At 45.6% G+C, this 27,157-nt stretch overlaps 1 pseudogene; it reads left to right on the forward strand.

Annotated features, from left to right (window-relative positions):
* Window positions 1-27,157, forward strand: part of LOC140721267 (uncharacterized) — a 147,563-nt pseudogene that overhangs the window by 16,129 nt on the left and 104,277 nt on the right.

The raw sequence follows: 27,157 nt of genomic DNA on the forward strand, positions 1-27,157 counted from the left end.
GCCAGATCATACCTTGACAACTCAAGTGATCTCATCTGAAATGTGGTCCTACACCCATTGATTTATTCTGTAAATCTTTTTACAGGTTAAAAATGACAAGGAATTTGTCTACGGGAATCTCGAACACAACACGCCAGTTTTGCTGTCTCTGTCCAGATATTTAAGAAGTGGAGCAAGGGATTCACTCGATCATCCTTCCTGCTCAGACTGTGGGGAGGGATTCACTCTATCATCTGACTGACTGCCATGCCTGTCATTTTAAACAAGGGGGAAGGAACCCATTCATCTGCTCAGACAGTGGGAATGGATTCAGTTGGACATTTTAACTGAAGGGACATCAGCAAGTTTACACTGGGACAAGATCATTTACCTGTTCTGTGTGTGAGAAAGGATTCAATTGGTCTTTCCACCTGTGGACACACCAGTCAGTTCACATTGGGCAGAGGCTGGTCAACTGCTGAATTTATGGGGAAGGATTCACTCAGTCATCTGAACTAATGGCTCACCAGCGAGTTCACACCGGGGAGCAGCCATTCACCTGCTCAGACTGTGGGAAGGGATTCACTCAGTCATCTAATCTGAAGAAACATCAGCGAGTTCACACTGGAGAGAGGCCGTTCACCTGCTCAGACTGTGGGAAGGGATTCACTTGCTCAGATAAACTGAAGATACATCAGCGAGTTCACACTGGGGAGAGGCCATTCACCTGCTCAAACTGTGGGAAGGGATTCACTCAGTCATCTAAACTGAAGGAACATCAGCAATTTCACAGTGGGGAGAGGCCGTTCATCTGCTCAGACTGCGGGAAGGGATTCACTCGATCATCCGACCTGCTGGCACACAAGTCAGTTCACACTGGGGAGAGGCCTTTCACCTGCTCAGACTGTGGGAAGGGATTCACTTTGTCATCCCAACTGAAGGTACATCACCGAGTTCACACTGGGGTTTGGCCGTTCATCTGCGCAGACTGTGGGAAAGGATTCACTCAGTTATCAAAACTGGAGGTACATCAGCGAGTTCACACTGGAGAGAGGCCATTCACCTGCTCAGACTGTGGGAAGGGATTCACTCAGTCATCTATTCTGAAGTTACATCAGCGAGTTCACACTGGGGAGCGGTCGTTCACCTGCTCAGACTGTGGGAGGGGATTCACTTGCTTATCTAATCTGAAAGGACATCAAAGAGTTCACACTGGTGAGAGGCCATTCACGTGCTCAGACTGTGGGAAGGGATTCATTCTCTCACACGAACTACTGGTACACAAGTCATTTCACACTGGGGAGTGGCCGTTCACCTGCTCAGACTGTGGTAAGGGATTCTCTCAGTCATCCCAACTGAAGGTACATCAGCGAGTTCACACTGGAGAGAGGCCGTTCACCTGCTCAGACTGTGGGAAGGGATTCACTCAGTCATCCAAGCTGAAGGTACACCAGCGAGTTCACACTGGAGAGAGGCCGTTCACCTGCTCAGACTGTGGGAAGGGATTCATTTGCTCATCTGAACTGAAGGTACATCAGCGAGTTCACACTGGGGAGAGGCCGTTCACCTGCTCAGACTGTGGGAAGGGATTCACTCAGTCATCCCATCTGAAGGTTCATCAGCGAATTCACACTGGAGAGAGGCCGTTCACCTGCTCAGACTGTGGGAAGGGATTCACTTGTTCATCCCAACTGAAGGTACATCAGCGAATTCACACTGGGGAGAGGCCGTTCACCTGCTCAGACTGTGGGAAGGCATTTACTCGGTCATCTCAACTACAGAGACACCAGCGAGTTCACACTGAGTAGAGGCCGATCAACTGGTCAGTCTTTGGGAAAAGTTTCTCTCAGCCAAATCAACCAAAATGTGCGTCAGCGAATTCACACTGGGGAGAGGCTGTTCACCTGCTCAGACTGTGGGAAGGCATTTACTCAGTCATCTAAACTGAAGGAACATCAGCAATTTCACAGTGGGGAGAGGCCGTTCATCTGCTCAGACTGCGGGAAGGCATTTACTCGGTCATCTCAACTGAAGGAACACCAGCGAGTTCACACTGGGGAGAGGCCATTCACCTGCTCAGACTGTGGGAAGGGATTCACTTTGTCATCCCAACTGAAGGTACATCACCGAGTTCACACTGGGGTTTGGCCGTTCATCTGCGCAGACTGTGGGAAAGGATTCACTCAGTTATCAAAACTGGAGGTACATCAGCGAGTTCACACCGGAGAGAGGCCATTCACCTGCTCAGACTGTGGGAAGGGATTCATTCTCTCACACGAACTACTGGTACACAAGTCAGTTCACACTGGGGAGTGGCCGTTCACCTGCTCAGACTGTGGGAAGGGATTCATTTGCTCATCTGAACTGAAGGTACATCAGCGAGTTCACACTGGGGAGAGGCCGTTCACCTGCTCAGACTGTGGGAAGGGATTCACTCAGTCATCCCAACTGAAGGTACATCAGCGAATTCACACTGGGGAGAGGCCGTTCACCTGCTCAGACTGTGGGAAGGCATTTTCTCGGTCATCTCAACTACAGAGACACCAGCGAGTTCACACTGAGTAGAGGCCGATCAACTGGTCAGTATTTGGGAAAAGTTTCTCTCAGCCAAATCAACCAAAATGTGCATCATTGAGTTCACACTGGGGAGAGGCCGTTCACCTGCGGTGAATGTGGGAAGGGATTCACTAAGTAATCTAAGCTTATGTAACTCTCGCTTTAGCCAGCAGCTTAATATAGCTTAATGTGGCCCCCCCAGCCCGGCCAAACTTAAGAAATCTCATTTGGGTGGATGCTGCGTGATGTGTCCCCTGTTACAAATCAGTACTGTACCCCGAAATAACAAACAGTACACAATATGTGATTAAACAATTGAGATTTATAATTCTTACTTTGACTACAGGGTTACTAAAGAAAACAAAAAAAAAAAAGAAACAGAGCCCACTCTCTCCATTCACGTCTTCTCATCTCTCCCCAGCAAAAGACCATGAAAATCTCTCTTCCAGACTCACAAGAAAGAACATTTCTCTGATTGGATAGACCCGCACTCTAAATCCCTGTTTTCTATAGTCGTAACCTAAACATTGTTATACTTGTGACAGACTACCGGGTTCACACTGGGGAGAAAGTTTCAATAAGCTGCAAGCTGGATATTTGTCCATCACCGTTGCTGAATGCAATTTCGAGAGTGACTGTCGGTGCTGAACTCTGCAATTATTGCTGCTGCTCACCACACCCAGTTCTGCACCCTGGTCACTGGGCATGAGAGGAGTTTATTCTGCTGCACATTCAACTTTAATGGGACTGGAGTTTAATATTCTGCATCTGAGACAAATAAATCAGTTCTATTTTAAACACTGTCTCTGGTACTTAGTGAATTTATAACACACCTATTGCACAGTAGAGGGTCAACTCAGACTAGCTGGCCCCTGCCAGTGATTCTGTTCCAGGACAGTCCTTTTAAATCCTCCCCTGTTGTTCACCTCTTGCTCTCCCTGTGGAGATGGGTTCCAAACAGTCACCATCTTGTGGGTGAAGATGTTTCCCTGAATTTTCTGCAGACTGAGGAAATTGAGCTGACTGCAGTTCTGTCTGAGATGTTCTTTATCCCTGAAATCTCTGAGCTGAGGAAGAATGAATTTAGGAGATACCCTCCTTATTCATGGCTCATTTCCACATTATGGGTCATTTTCCCTGCTTCTGAAGGGTTATTAGAAAACACACTGTCCTCTAAAGACTGAAAGCAGAATGCGAAACCATTGTTGGATGTTCAACGGAGCAAGGTCAGAATCCAGAGGCGAGTCTGCATAGGGCAGAGTTTGGGGCTCTGGACGATGGTTGGGATAAGAACGTATGATAGGAGAAGGGAATCAGCACCGGGGCGTGACAATGAATGACAGAGTAGCAACATTTGGAAGCTGACAGAGAAAATCTTTCGGTTGTCTGACTGATGACACAAACAATGCCTGTGGTGAGGTGCCCCACTGGTAGAGGAACGTATGTGTGTTTGGAATGGTTTTATCTATTGGGGGAGTTGTTCCTGCTTGTTTATCCTGTAATATTATATCCGAATGGTTATTATGGATTGTCCTATCTGAAATAATGTATTGATTATAAAACATAGAACATAGAATAGTACAGCAAATTACAGGCCCTTCGGCCCACAATGTTGTGCTGACCCTCAAACCCTGCCTCCCATATAGCCTCCCACCTTAAATTCCTCCATATACCTGTCTAGTAGTCTCTTAAATTTCACTGGTGTATCTGCCTCCACCACTGACTCGGGCAGTGCGTTCCATGCACCAACCACTCTCTGAGTGAAAAACCTTCCTCTAATATCCCCCTTGAACTTCCCTCCCCTTACCATGTCCTCTTGTACTGAGCAGTGGTGCCCTCGGGTAGAGGCGCTGGCTGTCCACTCTGTCTATTCCTCTTAATATCTTGTACATCTCTATCATGTCTCCTCTCATCCTCCTTCTCTCCAAAGAGTAAAGCCCATGCTCCCTTAATCTCTGACCATAATCCACACTCTCTAAACCAGGCAGCATCCTGGTAAATCTCCTCTGTACCCTTTCCAATGCTTCCACATCCTTCTTATAGTGAGGCGACCAGAACTGGAGACAGTACTTCAAGTGTGGCCGAACTAGAGTTTATAGAGCTGCATCATTACATCGCGTCTCTTAAACTCTATCCCTCGACTTATGAAAGCTAACACCCCATAAGCTTTCTATCCTACCCTATCTACCTGTGAGGCAACTTTCAAGGATCTGAGGACATGTACCCCCAGATCCCTCTGCTCCTCCACACTTCCAAGTATCCTGCCATTTACTTGGAGTTTATCATATAAATTGTGATATTTTGACTCTAAAACTGGATCAGGCTTACATTTATGGTGCCTTTATGAAGTAATGGAGGGCATTTATGACTTTGTATTTTAAAGCAAGATTTTGGTGAATGATTAATGAATTAATTAGGTCACTTGAGTTCAAGGAACCCTTCGGGCGAAGTGCTGTTAATATGATCAAATTCACCCTGACATTAGAGAAGGTGACATTAATGTTACCCTGACATTAAAGTCAGATGTGTAATTTGAGAGCAAGAGAGAAGAATTGGTCAAAATTGATTTGAAAAGAACACGGGCAGGGATGAAAACAGAACAGCAATGGCTGGAATTTCTGGAAGCAATTCGGAAGGCACAGGGTATACACATCACAAAGAGAAAGTGGTATTCTAAAGGTAAGGTGGCAAAACCGTGGCTGATAAGAGAAACCAAAGACAACGTAAAACCCAAGGAGAGGGCACAGAGCAAAAATTATTAGGAAGTTCAGAGAATTGGGAAGCTTTTAAAAACAAACAGAATGCAACTAAAATAATTTAGAAGGAAAAGATGGAATACATAGATGTGCTAGCCAGCAATATTAAAGAGGATACCAATTTTTTCTTCAGGTACATATATTGTAAAAGAGGCTGAAGTGGATATCGGACCACTGAAAAATGAGGCTGGACAGGTAGTAATGGGGTGGGGGTGCAAGGTGATGGCAGATGAACTGAATAAGTCTTGTACATCACTCTTCTCTCTCGAAGACACTGGCAGGAATATGGAAGTCCCAGATGTCAGTGGTCAGAATGTGTAAAGTTACGTTACACGGGAGAAGGTTCTTTTGGAAACAGAGATGGTCTGAAGGTAAATAGGTCACCTAGATCAGATGGTGTACACCCCAGAGATCTGAAAGAGGTGGCTGAAGTGATGTGGAGGCTTTAGCAATGATCTTTCGAGAATCGTTAAGGAAATAAAATTCAAAGATTTTTCCTTCACTGCTCCCCCTCTCCCAGTTTCACCCATCACCTACCACGTCTTCCACCCCTCCAACCCCCACACTGCTTCTTCTGACGTCTCTTCTTTTTTGTTCCCAGTCCTGATGAAGGGTCTCGGCCCGAAACGTCGACATTTCCCATATTTGCTGCCTGGCCTCTTTTTGTGTATATGTTGCTTGGATTTCCAGCATCCACAGATTTTCTCCTGTTTTTGATAAATACAAAAGCGGGGTCATATAATATAGCAAGAAAACAGTGTGAAGTTAGAGGATTGGAAAGCTTTTTACATAACCAGTAGGAGACAAATAAATTAAAACACAGGAGAGACATGATGAAAAATTAAGGTAAGTGAGCCAATAATATCAAGTATCAAAAGTTGTTCAGATATATAAAGAGTAAAAGAGATGCAAGAGTTGATATTGTACCACTGGAAGATGATGCTGGCGAGTTAGTAATAGAGCAAAGAAATCGCGGCCGAATGTAATAAGTATTTTGTGTCAATCTTCACTGTGTCAGACACTCGCAGTATAAGACTATCAGACATAGGAGCAGAATTAGGCCGTTCAGCCCTATCGAGTCTGCTCCGCCGTTCTATCATGGATGATCCCGGTTCTCACTCAACCCCATGCACCTGCCTCCTCGGCATATCCTGTAATGCCTTGACTGATCCGTAAACTATTAGCTTTTGCCTGAAATGTACCCACAGACTTGGCCCCCGCCGCCATCTGTGTCACAGAATTCCACAGATTCACTGCTCTCGGACTAAATAAAATCCTCCTCAACTGCTCTAAAAGGTTGCTCCTCAGTTTTCAGGCTGTGCCCTCTGTTATGGCTACCCCCACCATACGAAAAGTCCTCTCCTCATCCACCGTATCTGGACCTTTCCACATTCGGTGGGTTTCAGTGAGATTCAAGATTCAGGATGAGGTTTATTATCACCGGCATTTGGCGTGAAATTTGTTGACAGCAGCAGCAGTTCAATGCAATACATATTCTGGCATACATAATAATAATAAATTAATTAAAACAATAATCAACAAGTAAATCAATTATGTGTGATGAATAGATTATTAAAATGTGTAAAAACAGAAATACTGTATATTGAAGAGTGTCCAAAGCTTTCAAAGTCCATTCAGGAATCGGATGGCAGAGGGGAAGAAGCTGTTCCTGAATCACTGCGTGTGTGCCTTCAGGCTTCTGTATCTCCTACCTGATGGTAACAGTGAGAAAAGGGCATGTCCTGGGTGCTGAAGGTCCTTTATAATGGACGCTGCCTTTCTGAGACACCACTTCCTAAAGATGTCCTGGGTACTTTGTAGGCTAGTACCCAAGATGGAAGTGACTAGATTTACAGCCTTCTGCAGCTTCTGAACACCCTCAACCCACATTTACTAAACATAAGTCAGTGCAGGAGCACAGGCCCAAAGCTGGCAAACGCTTCTTATACTTAACCCCTTCATTCCCGGAATCATCTTCTTGAAGATCCTCTGGACTCTCTCCAATGACAACACACATTTTCTAAGATAGAAGTCCCACATACTTTAACTCTAACGGAATGTTAGCCTTCATTGGTAGAGGGATTGAATTCAAGAGCAGGGAGGTAATGCTGCCACTATACAGGGTACTGGTGAGGGCGCACCTGGAGTACCGTGTGCAGTTCTGGTCTCCATACTTGAGGAAGGATATACAGTACTGACTTTGGAGGCAATGCAGAGTCGGTGAACCAGTTTGATTCCAGGGATGAGGGGGTTAACCTTTGAGGAGAGATTGAGTCGCCTGGGACTTTTCTCTCTGGGGTTCAGAAGAATGAGAGGGGTTCTTATAGAAATGTACACAATTTTGAAAGGAATGGATAAGACAGGAGTAGGAAAGTTGTTTCCATTGGTAGATGAGACTAGAACTCGGGGACATTGCCTCAAGATTCAGGGGAGAAGACTTAGGACGGAGATGACGGGAAACTGTATTTCCCAGAGAGTGGTGAATCTGTGGAATTCTCTGCCCAGGGAAGCAGTTGAGGTTTCCTCACGAAGTATATTTAAGATAGTTAGATAGGTCTTTGCAAGGTAAAGGAATTAAGGGTTATGGGGAAAAGGCAGGTAGATGTAGCTGAGTTTACGGACGGATCAGTCATGATCTTATTGAATGGCGGGGCATGGTCAATGGGCCAATGGCCGACTCCTGCTCCCATTTCTTATGTTCTGATGTGCGGCCCGAGTAGTGTCTTATAAAGTATCAGCATTATCTCCTTGCTTATATATTCTACTTCAATTTAAATAAAGCCAGCATTGCATTTGCCTTCTTTACCACAGACTGAACCCGTAAATTAATCTTCTGGGAGTCTTGCCCAAGGTCCTGGAGGTGTAGTGACGTCAGCGCCGGACTCCGTAACGGAGGTCCCCAGGTTCAAATAGAGTCGGGTCTCTCCCGAGTACGCTTTCCATCCGTGCCGGGTTGAGTGTTGAGCTCGCAATTCGACTTCATAAAAAAAAGAAAAATACTGCAAAATGTCTGTGTGAGAAGTAGGGCCCCACACAACCTTCCGATCCGTGCCTTGTAAGACATGAAAATGCCCGACGCTGCCCTGAGTCGACGACATCATCATCACGTTTCCTTCTGTACTTCTGTGGTTTGAACCTTCTCCCCAATCAGATAATAGTTCACTATTGTTCCTTTTACCAAAATGCATTATCGTACATTTCCCAATATTGTATTCCATGTGCCCGTTCTTCAAACTTCTGTCCTGCTGCAATCGTATTGCTTCCTCAGCACTACCATCACCTCCACCTATCTTTGAATCATCCGCAAACCTTGTCACAACCCCATCGGTTCCATTATCCAAGTCACTGACAAACAATATGAAAAGTAGCGGTCCGAATACTGACCCCTGAAGACCACAAGTCACTGCTGGCCAACCAGAAAAGGCTCCTTTTATTCCCACTTGCTGTCTCTTGGCTGTCAGCCTTCCTCTATCCATGTCAGTATTACTTCTGACTTTTATCCTGTTAAGCAGTTTCATGTGTGACACCTTATCAGATGCTTTCTGAAAATCCAAGTAAATGATATCCACTGCCTCTCGTTTGTCCATCCTGCTTATGACTTCCTCGAAGATCTGTAACAGACTTGTCAGGCAAGATTTCCCTGTACAGAACCTATGCTGGCTTTGACTTATTATATCATTAGTCTCCTAGTACCCCAAAACCTCATCTGTTATCAAGTGCTTCTTAACGTGTCATGACCAATGCATCTGTTATCTCTCCAGCAACCTCTCTCAGGACTCTGGGATGTAGTCCATCTGGTCCAGGTGACTTATCCACTTTAAGAACCTGAGTTTGCCTAGCGCGTTTTCCTTTGTAATAGCAATGGCACTCACTCCTGCTCCCTGACACTCACGAATCTCTGGCACACTGCTGGTGTCTTCCACTGACAAGACGGATGCAAAGTACCTATCAAGTTCATCCACCAGCTCTTCCCCATTTGTACCCCATGAGCATCACTTTCCAGTGGTCCAATATCAACTCTCGCCTCCCTTTCGTATATTTTATAACTGGTTTATATTATTGTATAGTTTGCTGTCATATTTCACCTTTCCCCTTATAGCTTTTATTTTAAATTTGCCTGTTGTTGGATGTTAAAAGCTACCCAATTATCCAACCTACTACTCACTTTTGCTACCTTATATGCTTTTATACAGTCCTTAACTTCCTTTGTCAGCCACGACAGCCTAGCCCCACTGCTTGAGAACTACGTCTGTGGGACATATCTATCCTGCACATTATGAACTATTCCCAGAAACGTCAGCCATTTCTGCTCTGGCGTCATCTCCACCAGCATCCTCCAATCCACCCGGGGAATCACCTCTCTCACGCCTCTGTAATTCACTTTCATTCCATTGCGATACTACACATGTGACCTGTGCTTCTCCCTCACAAATTGCAGTAGGAGTTCAATCATATTATGATCACTGCCTTCTAATGGTGCCTTTACATTAACTTCCCTAATAAGACCTGGGTTATTACACAACACTCAATCTAAGATAGCAGTTCCCTGAGTAGGCTCAACCATCAGCTGCTCTAAAAAGCCATTTTGTTTGCATTCAATACATCCCCTCTTTTGCGATCTCACGCCAATCTGACTTTCCCAATCCTCCTGCAGATTGAAGTCACCCACTACATTTGTGTCGTTAAATTTATTACATAAATGCCAAACATTCAGCAGTACCTGGGGCAGAAGTGAGGATACATGCTTTTACCAAGGAGAGAAGGTGTTTTTGAAGCTGATAGGCCTGAAGGTAGATAAGACACCGCAGAGTTCAGAAAGAGGTAGCTGAAGAGATTGTGAAGGCATTAGAGTCATAAAACACTACAACACAGGAAAATGCCATTTGGCCAGTCTAGTCCGTGCTAAAGCATTAATCTTCCGAGTTCCAACAACTTCCACCTGGACCATAGCCCTCCATATGCTTCTCATCCAGTGACCTAAACAAACTTCTCTTAAAGATTACAATCGTCCCTGCCACTTGCTCTGGCAGCTCGGTGCACACTCTCCCCGTCTCTGAATGAAGAGGTTTCCCCTTAGTTTTCTCTCCAAGTGACGAGTAATGATCTATCACAAATCACTAGATTTTGGAACGGTTCTGTTGGACCAGAAATTTGCAAATGTCACTCCACTCTTTAAGAAGAGAGAGGGCACAAGAAAAAAAAATATTGGACAGTTAGTCTGACCGTAGTGGTCAGGAAGATGGTAGAGTGTACTAAGAGTGTGTGTTTTTTGGGTACGGTAATTGGGGAAACATGATGAAGTAGGCCAAAGTCAGCCGGATTCTTTCGAGGAAATCTTGACTGACAAATCTCTTGGAATACTTTGCGGAAGTAACAGGCAAGATAGATAAAGCAGAGGCAGTGTATGTCGTTTGCTTGGATTTTCAGATGATCTTCAACAAGGTACCCCATGCAAGGCTGATTGAGAAAGTAAGGAGGCCTGGGATCCAAGGGCACATTGCTTTGTGCATCCAGAACTGGCTTGCTCACAGAAGACAAAGAGTGGTTGTAGACTGGTCATATTCTGCATGGAGGTCGGTGACCAGTGGTCTGCCTCAGGGATCGGTTCTGGGTCCCCTACCCTTCGTGACTTTTATAAATGACCTGGATGAGGAAGTGGAGGTACGGGTTAGTAAATTTGCTGATGACACAAAGGTTGGGTTACGTTGCAGGGGGATATTGATAGTCTGCAAACCTGGGCTGAGAAGTGGCAAATGGAGTTCAACCCCAAGAAGTGTGATGTGGTTCATTTTCTTCGGTCAAATATGATAGAATATAGTATTAATGGTAAGCCCCTTGGCAGTGTGGAGGAACAGAGGGATCTTGGGGACGGAGTCCATAGGACACTCAAAGCTGCTATGTAGGTTGGCTCTGTGGTTAAGAAGCCATACTGTGCATTGGCCTTAATCAACTGCAGGCTTGAGCTTTTAAACTCAAGGTGTAATGTTGCAGCTATATAGGACTTTGGTCAGACCCCACTTGGAGTACTGTGCTCAGTTCTGGTCGCCAAACTCCAGGAAGGATGTGGAAGCCATAGAAAGGGTGCTGAGGAGATTTACGAAGATGTTGTTTGGATAGGGGAGCATGCCTTTTGAGAATAGGTTGAGTGAACTCAGTCTTTTCTCCTTGGAGTGGTGGAGGATGAGAGGTGACCTGATAGAGGTATTCAAGAAAATGAGAGACATTGATCGTGTGGATAGTTCGAGGCGTTTTCCCAGGGCTGAAATTGCTAGCACGAGAGGGCATAGTTTGAAGATGCTTGGAAGTAGGTACAGAGGAGATGTCAGGGGTAAGTTTTTTACACAGAGAGTGCTGAGTGCTTGGAATGGGCTGCCGGCAATGGTGGTGGAGGAGGACACGATAGGGTCTTTTAAGAGACTCCTGGATAGGTACACGGAGCTTAGAAAAATAGGCTATAAGTAAGTCTAAGTAGTTCTAGGGTAAGGAAATGTTTGGCACAGCTTTGTGGGCCGAAGGGCCTGTATTTTGTAGCAGGTTTTCTATGTTTCTAAGGTGCTGCACGTGAGGCTGCTTAACAGGATCACAGCTCATGGAATTACAGGAAAGAAACTTGTACTGACAAGGGAGAAAGAGTCAGAATAATGTGGGCAATTCTGTTTTGCTGTCGGTAACTAATGCTGTTCTGCAGGGGTCAGTATTGAGACCGCATCATTTCATGTTAAATCTCAATGATATGGATGACGGAATTGATACCTTGGTGACGAACATTGCAGTTGATACAAAGATAGGTACGGGACAGGTAGTTTAGAGCAAAGCGGGAGTCTGCAGAAGGACTTCGATAGGTCTGGAGAATGCCAGCAAAGTAGCAGTTGAAATACAGTGTATGCAAGTCATGTACATTTGGTAGAAGTAATTGGGCGTACAAATAAAAAATAAATGGGAGAAACTTGAAAAAATTAGAGGTGCATAAGTGCTTGTGAGTCCTTGAGCAAGAGGCCCTAAAGGTTTGCTTGCAGATTGAGTTGATTAAGGATGACAACTGCAATGTTAGCAATATAAGAGCAAGGATGTGATACTATAGCTTTATAACGCATTGGGCAGATCACTGTTGGTGTATGGTGAGCAGATTCCGACCTGTACTTCCGACTTATTACCTGAGCAAAAGATGTGTTCGTATTGGTGTGGGTCCGCAGAAGTTTCAAAGAATGATTCCAGGAAGACCAAGAGTGGATGACCTGGATGAGGAAGTACGTGGGAAGGGATTCACTCAGTCATCCAACCTACAGAAATTTATCAATATCCACTGCTGCTGATTTCCACACACAAATAAATCAAAAGGGATATGCCTAATCAAAACGATAATTAATCGATCAAAAGCCCCCAAACAACACGGCACAGCCGGACACATAACAGGGGACTTTACATCTCACAACACTGGATTCAGTTATGAAACCGGTGATTAATGTTGTTGTCCCTCTGAAATCATAAGAAACGCACATTAAGGTGCATTTAAATGCGAGTGCATCCCCACAGGTGACGTCACACAGACCCCATCGCGCCTGACGTCACGCATGGGCTTCCCACACTGGGATCTGCCCTTACGTGCACAGCGTCTTACGTCATCCATGCGCAGGTAAGCTCGGGCTTTATCAGTTTACTAGCGGGGCTAATAATCACGTGACCAGCCCTCCCCCACCACTGTCAACAGAGGATTCCCATTGGTGCAAAGCGATGTCAATCACTTGTTACCACCAGTCGCAGAGGTGGACAAGTCCAGAGGGCGTTTCCCCCGCTGAGTTCGCCTCCCGCTCCGGCCTCAAACTCCACATCACAGCGGAGTAAATGTCCGTTTTTTGATTTATTTCCATTTCCCTCCAAGGGAAGTTGGGGCATTTGTGAAGCATCTTCTGCGGCCGGAGTCTGATGTGTCACCGAGAGGTAGGAGGAGACCGCTCGGCCCGTCGGTTTGATGCCAGTTCCCTGTGGAGGGAGAGGAGGGATTTTATTGAAAGGGTGAAGATGGTGTGAGAGGGGGCGGACAGGATGTTTGTCCCGGTGGAGACAGGAGGGGCTCATCTGTGGAAAAATCTGAGCCCACGGTGGTGGTGAGCAGAGGGATTCACATTGGGGGGGAAACACCGGCAGACGGTTGACCTACAAGTGGGGCTAATGACAGGGGTAGGAGGTGACTGGTTGGGGCAACACGGGGCAGCGGAAGATGGACATTTTTTGCACAGAGGATTAACAAAGTGGTTAGCGAGTATTTGTTATAGAGTGTGCAATGAAGTTTCAACAGACTGATCCCTGAAATGGCTGGGTCATCATATGAAGGAAGATCAAATGTGATAACCCTTTCATTTAGAGAATCGAGGACTGAGAGGTGAACACATTGAAATGCACATCATTACCGGTTGAAGCAGGGATCCCAGTCTCTGAAAAAGGGAGTGGATGCCTATATTTTATAATAAAACCCCTATTGTTTTACCTTTACCTCCTTTCCCAGTTTTATGGTTGCCCTGGTCCTTCACACCCCCTTACCTGGTTAAGATTCAGCCCATTAGCAACAGTCAGCAATTCATTCTTTTTGGCTTTTCCTAAAGCCTCAGGGGTTGGCGCTTCCAGAAATTTATAAATGTCCATTGCTGCTGATTTCCACACACAAATAAATCAAAAGGGATTTCCCCAATCAAATCGATAATTCATCGATCAATAGCCCCCAAATTTGTTCATATCCCAGACGCAGGCCCCAAATTTGTTATGAACCATAATGCTTTAGAAGCAAGCCAGCAGCAATAGACTACACCTGGAGTCTGGTTTTGATGTTAGATCTGTCTTTATTAGAATCTACGTAATATTGCAACTTAAACAAGATAAAAAGAAGTTAACAGTGTTAAGTTTGTAAATGTGTGTAAATATAACTCCCAAACTATTGAGCTCGGGGAAAACAAGGCTTGGAGTCTTGAGATGGTAAAGTATGAAAGTTCAGTTCAACTACAGAATAGGCGATAAGAGAGAGAGATTTGTAATCCAGGGTAAATAGTGAGAGAAGGCAAATATGTAGAATTCCTCAGGTTCCATGGTTGTAAAATGAAAGAACAGTCGCTGTAGATTTTATCCGTCATCATTCCAAATCCACATACTGATTATCACCAAAAGTGACTTGTCACAAGGGGTATCGTCTTCAAGTGAACTACCACACCACAGCCAGGCAAGGGTTAACACATAAGTGGTCTCCACAGGATACACCAAATCAGATCGACCCCTATAAATCAAACAATGTGACAACCACACATTCGATGTACATGAATCGATAATTAACCCACCATTGTGGGCATAGGAAACTTCTAAACAGTGACCCTTGGTCACTAGTTCCCTGGTTTCGATCCTTCCATTTTTCCTCCTTCGTCTCTGTCTGACTTTGAGTGTCTGTGTCCTCGGTTAAAACTAAACAAGCTGCGAGCGATGTAAACAAGCTGCAAGTCAGACTGAGTCGGCATCCTAATCTCTGTCTCTCTCTCTTAAAATGACAGTCCACAGCAAAGGAAACCCAGGGATTCATAACAATGGCCAGTCCCCATTGTGAACTGACTGGTGTGCTAATAGTTGTGATGACTGAGTGAATCCTATCCCATAGTCTAAGCAGGTGAACGGCTTTTCCCCAGTGTGAACTCGCTGGTGACTCTGGAGGTGGGATGACTGAGTGAATCCCTCCCCACAGACTGAGCAGGTGAATGGCTTCTCCCCAGTGTGAAATCGCTGATGACTCAGTAATGTTTATTGACTCAGAGAATCCCTTCCCACAGACTGAGCAGGTGTATGGCTTCTCCCCAGTATGAACTGACTGGTGTGCCAGTAGTTGGGATTACCGAGTGAAACTCTACCCGCAGTCTGAACAGGTGAACGGCTTCTTCCCAGTGTGAGCTCGCTGATTCTGTAGGTGGGATGACTGAGTGAATCCCCTCCCACAGAGTGAGCAGATTAACGGCTTCTCCCCAGTGTGAACTCGCTGATGTCTCTGTAGGTGGGATGACTGAGTGAAACTCTTCCCACAGTCTGAGCAGGTGAATGGCTTCTCCCCAGTGTGAACTCGCTGATGACTCTGTAGGCTGGATGAATGAGTGAATCTCTTCCCACAGACTGAGCAGGTGAACGGCTTCTCCCCAGTGTGAACTCGCTGATGTACCAGTAGGGTGGATGACTGAGTGAATCCCTTCCCACAGACTGAGCAGGTGTATGGCTTCACCCCAGTATGAACTGACTGGTGTGCCAGTAGTTGGGATGACCGAGTGAAACTCTTCCCACAGTCTGAGCAGGTGAACGGTTTCTCCCCAGTGTGAACTCGCTGATGTTTCTGCCGGGTGGATGAATCAGTGAAACTCTTCCCACAGACTGAGCAGGTGAACGGCTTCTCCCCAGTGTGAACTCTCTGATGTCTCTGCAGGTCAGATGACTGAGTGAACCCCTTCCCACAGACTGAGCAGGTGAACAACTTCTCCCCAGTGTGAACTCTCTGATGTCTCTGCAGGTCAGATGACTGAGTGAACCCCTTCCCACACACTGAGCAGGTGAATGGCCTCTCCCCAGTGTGAACTCGCTGATGATTCTGTAGTTGGGATAAATGAGTGAATCTCTTCCCACAGACTGAACATGTGAATGGCCTCTCCCCAGTGTGAACTCGCTGATGACTCTGTAGGGTGGATGACTCAGTGAATCCCTTCCTACAGACTGAGCAGGTGAAGGGCCTTTCCCCAGTGTGAACTCGCTGATGTCTCAGTAGGTGGGATGACTGAGTGAATCCCTTCCCACAGACTGAGCAGGTGAATGGCTTCTCCCCAGTATGAACTGACTGGTGTGCCAGTAGTTGGGATGACCGAGTGAAACTCTTCCCACAGTCTGAGCAGGTGAACGGCTTCTCCCCAGTGTGAACGCGCTGATGACTCTGTAGGTGGGATGACTGAGTGAATCTCTTCCAACAGACTGTGCAGGTGAATGGCCGCCCCCTGGTGTGAACACGCTGGTGTGCCATTAGGTCAGATGACCGAGAGAATCCCTTCCCTGAAATTCAGCAGATGACCAGCCTCTGCCCGGTGTGATCTGACTGGTGTGTCCACAGGTGGGATGCCCGACAGAATCTTTTCTCACACACAGAACAGGTGAATGGCCTTGCCCAGTGTGAACTTGCTGATGTACCTTCAATTGTGATAACCAAGTGAATCCGTTCCCACTGTCTGAGCAGGTGAAAGGCCTTTCTCCTCTGTAAGATGACGGGCTTGCTAGATGTTCAAATGACCATGTGAATCCCTCCCCACAGTCTGAGCAGGAAGGATGGTCGATTGAATCCCTTGCTCCACTTCTTAAATATCTAGACAGAGACAACAAAACTGGCGTGTCATGTTTGAGATTCCTGGAGAAATTCCTTCTCGTTTTTAACCTGTAAAAGATTTACAAAATCCATCAATGGGTGTAGGACAACATTGCAGATGAGATTGCTTGAGTTGCCAAGGTTTGATTTGGTATCACACTTTTACAGTGAGGTTAAACCCAAATGGAAGATAAATCATCTCCTGACTGGGCAGAGTGCTGGTATCTGGAATGACCATCAATTCCCATATGCGTTTCAAGTTCCAACTCCTTACAGTGCAGGGTTACAAGCTGCAGCTGGATGCAGATCTTGTACGTGAGGGCATCAGGGACACTACAGGTCTCCCCATCTTCCCTCCAATACCCCCTCTAACTTGTAATAACCAGTGTGTACATAAATCTTGCACTGTGTATTTTTTTTACCCAGTGACAAGATGTGCACAGTGAATTTTTATAGAGAGGTATTCATTTTAACAGCTGGCAAATCACTGTCGATAGGAACATTGATCTCTGGGTTCGATCCAGTTCATCTGCATTCTCACACAACCTATGTAGCTGGCCTGTAATGGGTAATGAAGGATTTTCTCACCAAAGTTTTTGCATATTGTCCATATGTGGTTTGCTTGCTAAGTTACGCTTTAAAAAGTCAGGTTTCCAAATATCATTCCACTTCTTCCCACTTGCAAATTCTCCAGCAACTTTTGCAACACCAGAAAACACACAAGTATCACCAGTTTCTGTATTCCCCTGAAGCCTCCCCCAATGAATGACAGTGGTGAACTCAGTGATGGTAATGCCAATGAATATGAAGGGAAGGGCAGTAGTCTGTTTCATTGGAGCCTGGCACATTTGGGATGTGAAAGCTACTTGCTGCCCAGGACAAAGGTGTTTGCCATCATTAAGTACCCAGAGAAAATGGGACAAAACATGTTCTCACGGGTAGAAATGTCCAGAACAAGAGGAGGTAGAACAAGCAACAGGCACAAAATGCTGGAGGAACTCAGCAGGCCAGGCAGCATCTATGGAAAAGAGTACTAATGCTGAATTCCTCCAGCATTTTGTGAGTGTTGCTTGGATTTCCAGCATCTGCAGATTTTCTCTTGTTAGTGATTGGAGATAGAACAAAGGTGATTTTCTCAACTGGTGATGTAAAAGATTTTGTTCTCTGAGTTCCTAATCCTTGCCTTTATTATAGCCGGAGCTAAGCTCTGTCTGAGAGATCCATCGGTTCCCATTCACTCAGCAGCAGGAAGCTCCCCGGGGCCCGTGTACGGATCGTGGGGCTGAGAGACGGGGACAAGAGCAGGACTGTCCCGGGATTGTTGGCCACGGTGTCCGGATTTCACAGGAATTGTCCCGAAGTCGGTGTTTAAGATAAAAACACGGAGAATCGCTCTTACCTGCACCCGACATTTTCAAGGCCTTCTGTGTACTGCGCGCATGCATGATACTCGGGGACGTCCTCAGCCTGACATTGGTGCATTTCATCGGCACTTCAGCGCCGGCAAAACTCTTAATGCATGGCCCTCTGGGTAATCACGGTGCCATTAACCATTTCTGCAAGCACCGGTTCAATGTCCATACCTCATTTTTTTTATAGTGTGTATAGAAAAAATCTGCAGCTGTTTTAACGCAGAAAGTGGCTCCCATAAGCAATATACTCAATATCAATGTGTATCTAATGCCAAAGTAAAATGCAGATATAAAACACAGGAGATTCTGCAGTTGCTGGAAATACAGAGACGCACACACACAAAACGCTGGATGAACTCTGCAATTCAGAGAGCAACTAAGCGGCGGAGTACACAGTCTAGGCATGCTGAAGGGGCTCGGTCTAAACGTTGTCTTTTTATTCCTCTCCACATTTGCTGCCTGAAATTAACCACCATTATTTCGGTCAACCAGTTTCCAAATGTTTCTGACCTTTCTTTTGTAGCCACATCCTGCTGGACTGATTCCTCCTCCTCCTCCTCCTCCTGGTAAACTCTAGACCCCATCTCTTTCTGGAGCCCCAAAGCCCTGATTCAGGCTGGCAACTCTTTGGTTTATGACTCTGCACCATCGAAGAGTTACTCGCTAGTCTGCTGTCAGACTTTAGAGGTGCATTGTGTTACGAGACCGCAGGTTCGTTTACTGTGAGTGTCGCTTTAAATGCCTGAGTGAGGCGGGACTGTGACGTCAGAGACAGAGAGAGAAAGAGAACGTCAAAACCACAGTGAGGTCATCGTCTTATTCACCCTGGAGAAAATCATGCAGGTGTATAAGATGATGAGAGGCATTGGTCGGATGGATAGCCAGAGGATTTTTCCCCAGGGCTGAAACAGCTAACATGAGGGGGAATAGGTTTAAGCTGCTTGGAAGTAGGTACAGAGGAGATGTCAGAGCTAAGTTTTTTAAGCAAAGAGTGGTGTGTGTGTGGAATGCACAGCCAGCGATGGTGGTAGAGGCAGATATAATAGGGTCTTTTAAGAGACTCTCAGATAGGTACATGGAGCTTAGGAAAATAGGTGGCTATGCGGCAGGGTAATTCTAATCAGCTTCTAGAGTAAGATACATGGTCGGCACAGCAATGTGGGACAAAGCATCAGTAATGTGTTGTGCATTTATATGTTTCCATGAAATTCATGGGAAATCTCCTATCCCACGGAGTGGTGACTAGATGCAACCTGTCATCTCAGGGAGGGTGAGAGGGGAACGGCAGGAATAGATTTTGATATACTGATATGGAACAGAAACATGGGCAGGAATCAGATGGGCTGATTGGCCTTTCTAGTGTACATTGTGAGTGTGGTAGAGACAGTAAGTACCTGAAACACGGGATTTGATACAGAACTGATTTACCTTTCACAGATCCACAATATTAAATGCCAGTCTAGTTTAAGGCTAACATCAGCAGAACAGACTCCTCCAATGCTCAGTGACCAGGGTTCAGTCCTGGGTGCGATGAGCAGCCGCAAGAACTGCAGAATCTGGCAGTAACAGTCCCTCATGAACCTGCAGCTGCCTTCAGTCACCGTGATGGCTAAACTTTTAACACAGAGATGATTTGAACTTCCTCCCTGATGTAGGAGTGCTCAGACTGAAGGTGTAGGGGAGAAGGGAAAAAAAGAGATAATAAAGTTGTTTGCACCGTTAGGGATAAACAGAGAGAAAGAGGTGGAAAGTTTCTTGAATGCATCTATTTTAATGCTAGAAGCATTGTAAGAAAGGTGGATGAGCTTAGAGTATGGATTGATAACTGGAAATATGATGTTGTATCTATTAGTGAAACATGGTTGCAGGAGGGGTGTGATTGGCAACTAAATATTCCAATATATTGTTGCTTCTGGTGTGAGAGAATCAGAAGGGCAAGAGGGGGAAGTATTGCAATGCTTGTCCGAGAAAATATTACAGCGGTGCTTTGACAGGATAGATTACAGGGTTCATTTAGGGAGCCTATTTGGGTGGAATTGAGTAATGGGGAAGGTATAGTAACACTTATAGGGGTGTATTATAAACCACCTAATTGGGAGCGAGAATTGGAGGAGGAAATTTGTAAGGAGATAGCAGATATTTGTAGTAAGCACAAGGTTGTGATTGTGGGAGATTTTAATTTTCCACACATAGAAACTAGGTGCAGGAGTAGGCCATTAGGCCCTTCAAGCCTGCACCGCCATTCAGTATGATCACGGCTGATCATCCAACTCAGAACCTTGTACCTGCTTTCTCTCCATACCCCTGATCCCGTTAGCCACAAGGGCCATATTGAACTCCCTCTTAAATATAGCCAATGAACTGGCCTCAACTGTTTCCTGTGGCAGAGAATTCCACAGATTCACCACTCTGTGAAGAAGTTTTTCCTCATCTTGGTCCTAAAAGGCTTCCCCTTTATCCTTAAACTGTGACCCCTCATTCTGGACTCCCCCAACATTGGAAACAATCTTCCTGCATCTAGCCTGTCCAATCCCTTTGGAATTTTATATATTTCAATAAGATCCCCCCTCAATCTTCTAAATTCCAGCGAGTATAAGCCTAGTCGATCCAGTCTTTCTTCATATGAAAATCCTGCCATTCCAGGAATCAATCTGTTGAACCTTCTTTGTACTCCCGCTAGGCAAGAATGTCTTTCCTCAGATTAGGGAACCAAAACTGCATACAGTACTCCGGCTGTGGCCTCCCCAGGGCCTTGTACAACAGCAGTAGAGCCTCCCTGCTCCTGTACTCAAATCCTTTTGCTATGAATGCCAACATACCATTTGCCTTTTTCACCGCCTGCTGTACCTGCATGCCCACTTTCAATGACTGGTGTACAATGACACCCAGGTCTCATTGCACCTCCCCTTTTCCTAATTGGCCATTCAGATAATAATCTGTTTTCCTGTTCTTGCAACAAAAGTGAATAACCTCACATTTATCCACATTAAATTGCATCTGCCATGAATTTGCCTACTCACCTAACCTATCCAAGTCACCCTGCATCCTCACAGCTAACACTGCCGCCCAGCTTCGTGTCATCTGCAAACTTGGAGATGCTGCATTTAATTCCCTCGTCTAAATCATTAATATATATTGTAAACAACTGGGGTCCCAGCACTGAGCCTTGCAGTACCCCACTTGTGACTGCCTGCCAATCTGAAAAGGTCCCGCTTATTCCCACTCTTTGCTTCCTGGTTACCAACCAATTCTCTATCCACATCAATAGCATACCGCCAATACTGTGTGCTTTAAGTTTGCACACTAATCTCCTGTGTGGGACCTTGTCAAAAGGCTTTTGAAAATCTAAATATACGACATCCACTTATTCTCCCCATCCATTCTACTAGTTACATCCTCAAAAAATTCTGTAAGATTCGACAGACATGATTTTCCTTTCACAAATCCGTGCTGACTTTGTCCAATTATTTCACCTCTTTCCAAATGTGCTGTTATCACATTTTCACAACCAACTCTAGCATTTTCCCCACCACCGATGTAAGGCTAACCGGTCTATAATTTCCTGGTTTCTCTCTCCCCTCATTTTATAAAAAAAGTGAGGTCACATTAGCCACCCTCCAATCCTCAGGAAAGCATGAAAAAAGCATGAAGGGGGTGTGGGATGGGATGAAGATCATCACCGGATGCGGTGCAAAGCGGACAGCGAACATAAGTGGAGATGTGGAGAAAGCGAACCAGCTGAACAACTTCTTCAACAGGTTCGACAGCTCAATCTCATCCTCACCGCAGAAATCCACACCAGGCTTACTTCCCTCACAGGAAAATAGCCAATCACAGGAGACCTTGCCCACGCCCAGGATTATGGCTGCACAGGTGGTAGGTCAACTGAGGAAGATCTGTACCAGCAAGGCGGCTGGACCGGATGGAGTTTCCCCACAATTACTGAGGGCCTGTGCGACTGAGCTGGGAGAACCACTACAGCGTATCTTCAACATGAGCCTGGAGCAGAGAAGAGAACCCAGACAGTGGAAGACATCCTGTATTGTCCCGGTACCGAAGAAACCACAACCAAAGGAGTTGAATGACTTCAGACCTGTTGCCTTGACGTCGCACGTGATGAAGACCATGGAGCGGCTGATAATATAGAATCTGAGGCCACAAACCAGGCTCGCCCAGGATCCTCTTCAGTTTGCATATAAGGAGAAGGTGGGAGTGGAGGATGCCATCACGTATTTGCTGCACAAATCACACTCTCACCTAGAGGGGGTCAGTTGTGCTGTGAGGATTACATTCCTTGACTTCTCTAGTGCCTTTAACACCATCCAGCCCAAGATCTTAAGGCACAAACTAACGGAGATGGGAGTAGACTCTCACATGGTGGATTGGATAGTGGACTACTTGACAGATAGACCTCAGTATGTGCGGTTGGGAGACTGTAGGTCTGACACGGTGGTCAGCAGCACAGGGGCGCCGCAGGGAACCATACTCTCTCCGGTCCTGTTCACCCTGTACACATCAGACTTCCAATATAACTTGGAGTCCTGCCATGTGCAGAAGTTCGCTGATGACACGGCCATAGTGGGGTGTGTCAGGAATGGACAGGAGGAGGAGTATAGGAAACTGATACAGGACTTTGTGATATGGTGCAACTCAAACTACCTGCGTCTCAATATCACCAAGACCAAGGAGATGGTGGTGGAATTTAGGAGATCTAGGCCTCATATGGAGCCAGTGATCATTAATGGAGAATGTGTGGAGCAGGTTAAGACCTACAAGTATCTGGGAGTACAGTTAGACGAGAAGCTAGACTGGACTGCCAACACAGATGCCTTGTGCAGGAAGGCACAGAGTCGACTGTACTTCCTTAGAAGGTTGGCGTCATTCAATGTCTGTAGTGAGATGCTGAAGATGTTCTATAGGTCAGTTGTGGAGAGCGCCCTCTTCTTTGTGGTGGCGTGTTGGGGAGGAAGCATTAAGAAGAGGGACACCTCACGTCTTAATAAGCTGGTAAGGAAGGCGGGCTCTGTCGTGGGCAATGTACTGGAGAGTTTAACATCGGTAGCTGAACGAAGGGCGCTGAGTAGGCTACGGTCAATTATGGATAACTCTGAACATCCTCTACATAACACCATCCAGAGACAGAGAAGCAGTTTCAGTGACAGGTTACTATCGATGCAATGCTCCTCAGACAGGATGAAGAGGTCAATACTCCCCAATGCCATTAGGCTTTACAATTCTACCTCCAGGACTTAAGAACTTTTTAAAGCTATTAATGCTTTTTGAGACGGTGATTTAGATGCATATCACATTTTTTTTTTTACTGAGTTAAGTATTGTATGTAATTAGTTTTGCTACAGCAAGTGTATGGGACATTGGAAAAAAAGTTGAATTTCCCCATGGGGATGAATAAAGTATCTATCTATCTATCTAATCCAGAATCTAAGGAGTTTTGAAAAATTATCACTAATGCATCCACTATTTCTTGGGCTAATTTCTTAAGCACTCTGGGATGCAGACCATCTTGCCCTGGGGATTTATCTGCCTTTAATCCCTTCAATTTACCTAACACCACTTCCCTACTAACATGTATTTCCCTCAGTTCCTTCATCTCACTAGACCCTCGGTCCTCTACTATTTCCAGAAGATTATTTATGTCCTCCTTAGTGAAGACAGAACTGAAGTAGTTATTGAATTGGTCTGCCATGTCCTTGTTCCGTATGACCAATTCACCTGATTCTAACTGTAAGGGACCTACATTTGTCTTAACCAATCTTTTTCTTTTCACTTATCTATAAAAGCTTTTACAGTCAGTTTTAATGTACCCTGCCAGCTTTCTCTCATAATATTTTTTCCCTTTCCTAATTAATCCCATTGTCCTCCTCTGCTGGACTCTGAATTTCTCCCAGTCCTCAGGTGTGCCACTTTTTCTGGCTAATTTGTATGTTACTTCTTTGGACTTGATACTATCCCTAGTTTCCCCTGTCAGCCACGGGTGCACTACCTTCCCTGGTTTATTCTTTTGCCAAACTGGAAGAACACTTGTTGTAGTTCATCCTTGCAATCTTTAAATGCTTGCCATTGCATATGAATGTTGAGGAACCAACTAGAGAGCAGGCAATTCCACATTGGATATTGAGCAAACAGGAAGGGTTAGTTAGCAATCTTGTTGTGCGAGGCCCCTTGGGCAAGAATGACCATAATATGGTGGAATTCTTCATTAAGATGGAGAGTTAATTCAGAAACAAAGGTTCTAAACTTAAAGAAGGGTAGCTTTGAAGGTATGAGATATGAATTAGCTAAGATAGATTGGCAAATGATACTTAAAGGGTTGACGGTGGATATGTAATTTTGCTACTCTCATTTTGCACCCCTCTGTCTCTCTGCACTTGTTCCTATCCCCCTGCCACATTAGTTTAAATCCCCCTGAACAGCAGTACCTGAATGCAAACCTAAGCCTGGGGAATCGGGACCAGACTATTGAGAGCAATTTGTGGCCTGCTACGGCACCTTCGCAGGAGACCAAGACTTTAATGAAGGGAATCTGTCCCCCCAGTTCAATGCCCTACTGCTCCAATGCTTACCAACTAAGTTAGCCAACATGATTAAAACAAATAATATGGATTGGCCTGACAATTACTGAAATCGATTGCGACAAGCTTTGACATATTATTAGGACCCAACTTTCAAATCTCGATCAACCCTGAAGGGAACTAATATTTAAAGTGAACATGTTCAGTGGGAAGAAGGATGCGAACGGGCTTTATCTGAGGAACAGAAATGGGAGCAAAAACCTACCAAGGGACAGGTGGGGACAACAACCCGTTTAGAAATTGACAAGAAGATGCTTCCAACCATGAGTGCCAACCCTCAGGAAGAGCCCAATGTAATATTGCAAGTTGCTGGAAATCCAGTTCCGTTTATGATTGATATGAGGGCAACCACAACACTCAATCAGGAAATAGTATCGGAAAAGGGATTCCAGCTATCAGACATTATAATCACTCTGTCAGGGTTTGAAGGCACGGAACGTACATATTCACGTACCCAGCCACTGCAGGTGGAATTCCAGGGGAGCCAGTGTGAGGTTTCATTTACAGTCACCACCAGACGGGGGTGTAATCTAGCAGGGAGAGACTTGCTCCGTCTGTTGGAAGTCGAGATTCTTTGCACAGACAATGCTGTCACCCTTGACAGGTGAACAACCGACAGCTTCCCCAGTTTTCGGCCCCCAAGTGGAGGGCACTTAATTTGGACTCCACTCCTTCTGCCAGCAGCCGACCCTCATGTGACTCTGTGCTTTGACCCTACGGGGTGCGCCACTGAGGAAAGCCAATATTATGCACCCCTCGACGGACAGAAGTTCCCAGTCATGGTGATTAGACAGGTTAAAGGAAGAGACGGTATTGCATTACTGGCCGAATTTCCAGATTTCCTTTGGCGACAGACAGAACTGGTAGTTCCCCATACCACCATTAGGGTTTGCACTAGGTTCAAGCCAAAGAGCCCAGGGTTCCTGGCCTACACCCTAACGAAACAAGCCTCCAGCACCGATGTAGACTGGCAACACTTGGCCGCAGGTCTAGTCCAATACGGGAAGGAGTATGAGGTGAAGACGGGATATCTGTTAAGACAACCTTTTAATATTGACCGATCCCAAGACGCTGTATCCCATCCCTGTGTAATTTCAGGCCAAGAAATCTGTCGCACCAACTGTCCCCCTGTCTGGATCACCATGAAAGAAGGACAGACTCTCCCATCCATTTAGCAATATCCCCTCAATCCCGAGGCAACGTTTTATGAGGATGGAAGCTCCTTTGTGGATCCAGCAGGAAAATGATATTCTGACTATGCGATAGTGACAGACAGTGAAGTAATTGAGCAAGCCTCTTTTGAAGCGGCTGTCTCCACCCAGAAGGCTGAGCTGTTTGCTCTGACTCGTGCCTGTATCCCAGCAACAGACTAAAGTGGGAACGTTTACACAGACTCCCGTTATACATTTGGAATTGTATATGACTACAGGGCTCTCTGGGAACATTGGGATTCCTGACTTCCTCTGGCCACCCCATTAGTAATGCCACCTTTGTAAACAACTTACTCACTGCTCTACAGCTACCTCGAGTTTTGTTCTTCTCAGGGGGATGCCTCTGAGGAGGAGTGAAAACTGTGGTCCCAGATGGGGTGCCAGAAAGACCCCAACATAGGTTTTTGGATCACCCAGTGGGACAGGTTTGTGTTCCTACACAGTTTTTACCAATATTGGTCGATTATATACATAATTGTACACACCTGGGAAAGGAGGGAATAGTTGGTATCCTGTACCCTGCAAACATGGTACGAGTCCCTTGCCAGGTGGAACTTTTTGTGTCTACAAGTTGATTTTATTGAATTGCCTAGAGTACATTGCTATAGATGCTGCTTAGATATTATAGATGTGTTTAGTAGATGGGTTGAAGCTGTTCCAACTACCAATAATACTGTTATGACTGTTGTGAAGGTATTATTACGGGAAATACTTCCCAGGTACGGCCTGCCAGAGATGCTGAGTTCAACAATGGCTCACACTTTATGGTGAAAGTAAATGAAGGAGTATGTAACGAACTAGCTATCCAGCAACAATTCCACTGTGTACACCACCCACGGGCCGCTGGCAGAGTGGAGAGAGCCAATGGCATTCTGAAGAGTAAACTGGCCAGACCAGCAGTGGAGACTGGACTCACTTGGTTGAAGGTCCTTCCGTTACCCAGTTCCACATGAGGGTTACCCCACAGGGGAAAACAGGGTTGTCACCAGCTGAAATCATTTATGGATGGCCCATGAAAACAGCCTGGGGACTAAGACCTGTGTATCATTGCTCCCAGAAAGTCTACCAGCAAAATTGGATATTCATACGCGAGGGGAAGACATGGGGAAATATATATGCCAACTAACCAAGATTTTCCAAGCATACATTCACAGGTATGACAGGCTTACAAGGAAGAGAACTACTCCGCACCATGGAACCTGGGATTTTTTTTCCTGATGAAGAACTGGGATTAAGGGAATCTTGGACCTCGGAGGAGAGGACCATATCAGGTGTTACCGACCACTCCCAC

This window comes from Hemitrygon akajei, unplaced genomic scaffold, assembly GCF_048418815.1.
Source record: "Hemitrygon akajei unplaced genomic scaffold, sHemAka1.3 Scf000053, whole genome shotgun sequence".
NCBI lineage: Eukaryota > Metazoa > Chordata > Chondrichthyes > Myliobatiformes > Dasyatidae > Hemitrygon > Hemitrygon akajei.